The sequence below is a fragment of the Cebus imitator genome, unplaced genomic scaffold, assembly GCF_001604975.1.
Source record: "Cebus imitator isolate Cc_AM_T3 unplaced genomic scaffold, Cebus_imitator-1.0 Scaffold16, whole genome shotgun sequence".
NCBI classification, from domain to species: domain Eukaryota; kingdom Metazoa; phylum Chordata; class Mammalia; order Primates; family Cebidae; genus Cebus; species Cebus imitator.
Window position 1 is genome coordinate 1,557,517 of NW_016107331.1, and position 4,772 is coordinate 1,562,288.

A 4,772-nucleotide genomic window follows, 5' to 3' on the forward strand; every position below is an offset into this window, starting at 1 on the left:
TTGTGGTAAAATATACTGAAACATCAAATGGAAATATCTAATTATCAAAAACTTTTTTTTCGAGACGGAGTCTCGTTCTGTCACCAGGAGGGATTGCAGTGGCGTGATCTCTGCTCACTGCAACCTCTGCGTCCTGGGTTCAAGCAATTCTTCTGCCTCAGCCTTCTGAGTAGCTGGGACTACAGGTGCGTGCTACCATGTTTAGCTAATTTTTGTATTTTTAGTGCAAACTGGGTTTCACCATGTTAACCAGGATGATCTCTATCTCTTGACCTCATGACCTGCCCACCTTGGTCTCCCAAAGTGCTGGGATTTCAGGTGTGAGCCACCCTGCCCAGCCAACACTTTGATGATGAAAGAATCTTTGCTGAGATTTGCATTATGACAAGTTCATGTAAGGCACAATGGAGTAAATATCCACATGCTCCTGATGATCTACTTTAGTGTTTGTATTTTTAAAAATTGAGTGTGGAGCCTGTACAGGGAGGACCCCACCGCCACCCACTCTCCCTGCCCCTTGGACCCCAGACTGTACCTTATCTCTCTGGCCAGGTGAAGCCCATGAAGTTGACATGCCGGAGATCAGCCTCCGCTATGTTGCATCCTGCTGCAGCCAGGACTCGACCCACTGTGCAGAAAATCTTTGCAAGGCTGACACTTACTGAAAATGGTGGGCAGCCAAGGCAGGTGAGAAGACAATCTCTGTGGTCCTACAGTTGGAGAAGGAGGAGCAGATACACTGTGTGGACATGGGGAATGATTGCTCAGCTTTCGTGGAGGTGCTGGTTGGGTAGCTTGGCTGGAGGTGCTGGGGAGCAAGACTATGAGGTCCTTCTAGTCACCTCATGTTTGATGTCCCCTTTGGAGAGCCGCAGTGGTTCGAACCCCAACCGCGTTCACATGTTTGGGCCTGACAAGCTGGTCCGGGCAGCAGCTGAGAAGCCCTGGGACTGCGTCAAAATTGTTTGCAGCCAGCCCTACAGCAAGGGCTCCCCATTTGGCCTGAGTTTTGAACAGTTTCATAGCCCCCTAGACAAAGATGAGGTAGAGGCCCCATCCCAGAAGGTGACGGTGACCAAGCTCGGCCAATTCCGTGTGAAGGAGGAGGACGAGAACGCCAACTCTCTGAGGCCGGGGGCTCTCTTCTTCAGCCGGGTCAAAAAGACATCCCCAGCCACAGTCAGCAACCTGGCAGGACCCAGCTACGAAGCTGCCACCCTCCAGGTCTCCAGTGCTGCCGCCTCAGCCTCTCCAGTCTCCAGGGCCATAGGCAGCACCTCCAAGCCCCAGGAGTCTCCCAAAGGGAAGAGGAAGTTGGGATTTGAACTGAGAAGAAAAGAAGACCCGCCAGCAAACCAGCACCCCAGCTGTCGCCACCTGTTCCCAAGAGACCTAAATTGCCAGCTTCCACCCATACCCCAGCCACAGCCCCAGTCCCTGCCCCAGCACAGAGGTAGTGACAGGCAAGCCCCAAGGAGAAGGCGCTGAGCCCAGACGACCCTGCACTGGCCCAGAGGAGCTGGGGAAGATCCTTCAGGGTGTGGTAGTGGTGCTGATTGGCTTCCAGAACCCCTTCTGCTCCGAACTGTGAGATAAGGCCCTAGAGCTGGAGGCCAAGTATCAGCCAGACTGGGCCCCGGACAGCATGCACCTCATCTGTGTATTTACCAACACCCCCAAGTACAGCCAGGTCCTAGGCCTCGGAGGCAGCATTGTGTGTAGGGAGTGGGTGCTGGACTGTTACCACAGGCGTCAGCGGCTGCCCTCCCGGAGGTACCTTATGGCAGGGCCAGACCCTAGCAGTGAGGACAATGAGGCCTTTCACAGTGGCAGCAGTGGTGATGAAGCCCCCAAGCATCCTTGAAAGCGCCCCCAGACCAAAACCAAGCCCACTCAGGCAGCTGAACCTAGCTCACCCCAGAAGTCCCCAACCCCGGAAGAGACCAAAGCAGCCTCACCAGTGCCCCAGGAAGACACAGACATTGAGGGGGAACAGTCGCAAGACAGAACAACGGGGTGGAAGATTCTGGGGACACAGAAGATGAGCTGAGGAGAGTGGCCGAGCAGAAGGAACACAGACCGCCCCCTGGCCAGGAGGAGAACGGGGAAGACCCGTATGCAGGCTCCACAGGTGAGAACACAGATGATGAGGAACACCAGGAGCCTCCTGATCTGCCATTCCGCGAGCTCCGAGGTTTCTTCCAGGACAAGCACTTCTTCCTTTACGGGGAGTTCCCTGGAAACAAGTGGCAGAAACTCATCCGATACGTCACAGCCTTCAACCGGGAGTTCCAGGGCTGTATGAGCGACAGGGTTCAGTTTGTGATCATGTACAGGAATGGGATCCCAGCTTTGAGGAGGCCCTGATGGACAACCCCTCCCTGGCATTTGTTCGTCCCCAGTGGATCTACAGTTGCAACGAGCAGCAGAAGTTACTTCCTCACCAGCTCTATGGGGTGGTGCCTCAGGCCTGAAATATGTGCTACACACACACGTACACACACACACACGTACACTCACACACATACCTGAAGTATGTGCTACACAGACAGAGAGAGAGAGGGAGGGAGGGAGGGAGGGAGAGAAGATGCATTTAATAAAGATGACTTGGTTTGGAAAAAATAATTGAGTATGAGACAGTGTTTTCAGTCTCTGCTAAATGTCCTCATGCCCTCTTTCTCTCCCCATTTGGATTATCCGGGATTGCTCACCCAGCCTCAATGGGTGTTATTTTCCTAGTCTGTAAAATGGAACAATCCTTACAAAAAAAGAGCTTTTTTTTTTTTTTTTTTTCCCCCTCTGACTGAGAAAGACCAAATATTTTGTTCAGTTACTTATATGGCTTAACACAGAATTTCATCTGACATTTTGGATTCTGGTCACTACTTTTTCTGATGTTTAATGTTTCCAAATGGTCAGAGCCTTCAGTTTTCCTATACATCTTTCTCATGATGTTCATGACAACTGTGTTATAAAGAGAAGAAGTAAAGACGTGACTTTGATGATATTGGAGCTGTTCATTCAACAAAGATTTGCAGTGACATATCTAGGTTGTGCGTTGGTCCAGTTTGCATAGAGGGAATATCAAGTTCCTAAACGGCAGCTTATCTGTTATGGGCTTGTCCAGTGCCTGGGTTTTTTTCCATTCTTGATTGAGGCTTGAGTATCACCAGACACAGGGCTGGATCAGGCTTGGGAAAGGTGCTTGGGCTACTCTGCTAGAAGGTGATTAAGGGGAGGACGCTATTGACTTTCTTGGACTGAGCTGATAGGCAGTACATGAGAGAAAAAGATGAATAACAACAGAGTAAGGGTCAACCCGCCCCCTGCCACTCACACACACAGTAATTGTATGTAAGGTGCTGGTGCTAACTGCTCTTAAATCACGAAATAAGTGAAATAGAATGTTCCACTCTTAAGAAACTTATTCAAGATAGGCATCAAGGATCAGGTAGATGAATTAAACTGAGTTCAGTTAAATATCAGCATAAAGATTCCAGTAGGCATCCTGCGAATAGAGTTGACTGCATAAGACCCTGCTAGGTGACCGAGAGGAAAGAGAGAAAGCTGTGGGCTGACGGAATGAGCAAAGGCTTCACGGATGATACGGGATTGGATGTGTGGCAGAATTCAAACGGAAGTGAGCAATGGCTGACAGCAGGAATGGCCAGGTGTGTTAGGCAGGGAAGTGCAGAAGCGCTGTGGGAGGCGGAAATGGGGCTGAGGCTGCAGAGATGGCAGGAACACGTGTCTTTGTGTAAGTCACAGGACCTGTTTCCTCATCCCCCTGAGAAGATGGAGCACACATTCCCCACCCTCCTTACGGTTCTGACCCTCTGTAATTCTGAGAGCTGACCTGAGGATAACAACTTGCTTTCAAAAGTGAGGTCACTTGGCTTGTATAACTAGAAGAATGAGAGCAGACCCAGGGAGGCTCTGTTATGGCTTGTCTACCTCCTGTCCCTCTACGTGGAAAGGCAGTTACAATGGGGTGGCTGAGACTGTGGGCTCCTCCCAGGCTGCCAGGGTTCACATTTGGCTCCTCCTCTTTCTAGCTATGCGTCAGTTTTATCCTCTGATATAAAGAGTGACAATAGTGGCACCTACCTCCAGGGTTCTTGTGTAGAAGTGCTCGGAAGAGTGTCTGGTGCATAGGGAGGACTTAATATATGCTAGTCATTAGTCCAGTCTCTGCTTGGCCGACTCCCTCAAGCTCCTACTACACTCAGGCTTCTGATACAGAGGAGAAAGTGGCAGCTGACCCCAAGCGCTGTCTTTATCAATCAGCCTTATAGCCAGGAGTCAGCCCCAGAGTCCTATCCTGGGACATATGATGAGGAGCCTGGGGTGGAACAAAATGGAGTGTTACGTATACAAAGAGTGCTCCTCTGCACACAAATCTGATCCTCACAACTGAGTCCATGGAGAAGCAAAGTACATACTCTACATTTTATGGGTGAAGCAACCAAGGTATTAAAACCTAAGAGGTTCGTGGGAAAGTGACAAAACCAGGAAGCTACCCAGGCCTGCCGCTCCACAGCCCTTTTCACTGTATATCACTAAATCTCAAAATGATTTGTTCCCATAAAATATAGAGTGTCTTTGATGTCCCCTGGAGATGTTGTCATTATGAATGACAGCTGATTCCGAGTCAATGAAACAAGTGTTTATTGAGCACCTACTGCATTCAAAGTGCCAAACCCTGTCAGGAAATCAAAGCACAGCCAAGGATGAGTGACATATGGCTCCCGCACATGCAGGATTCTTGAATG

General features: G+C 50.1%; 1 pseudogene across 1 annotated transcript; it reads left to right on the forward strand.

Moving 5' to 3' along the window:
- Positions 1 to 304: 304 nt before the first annotated feature.
- On the forward strand, positions 305 to 2,707 carry LOC108288604 (annotated as a pseudogene). Its single transcript, XR_001818763.2, has one exon. The product of XR_001818763.2 is annotated as a DNA repair protein XRCC1-like (transcript).
- The last annotated feature ends 2,065 nt before the right edge of the window (positions 2,708 to 4,772 follow it).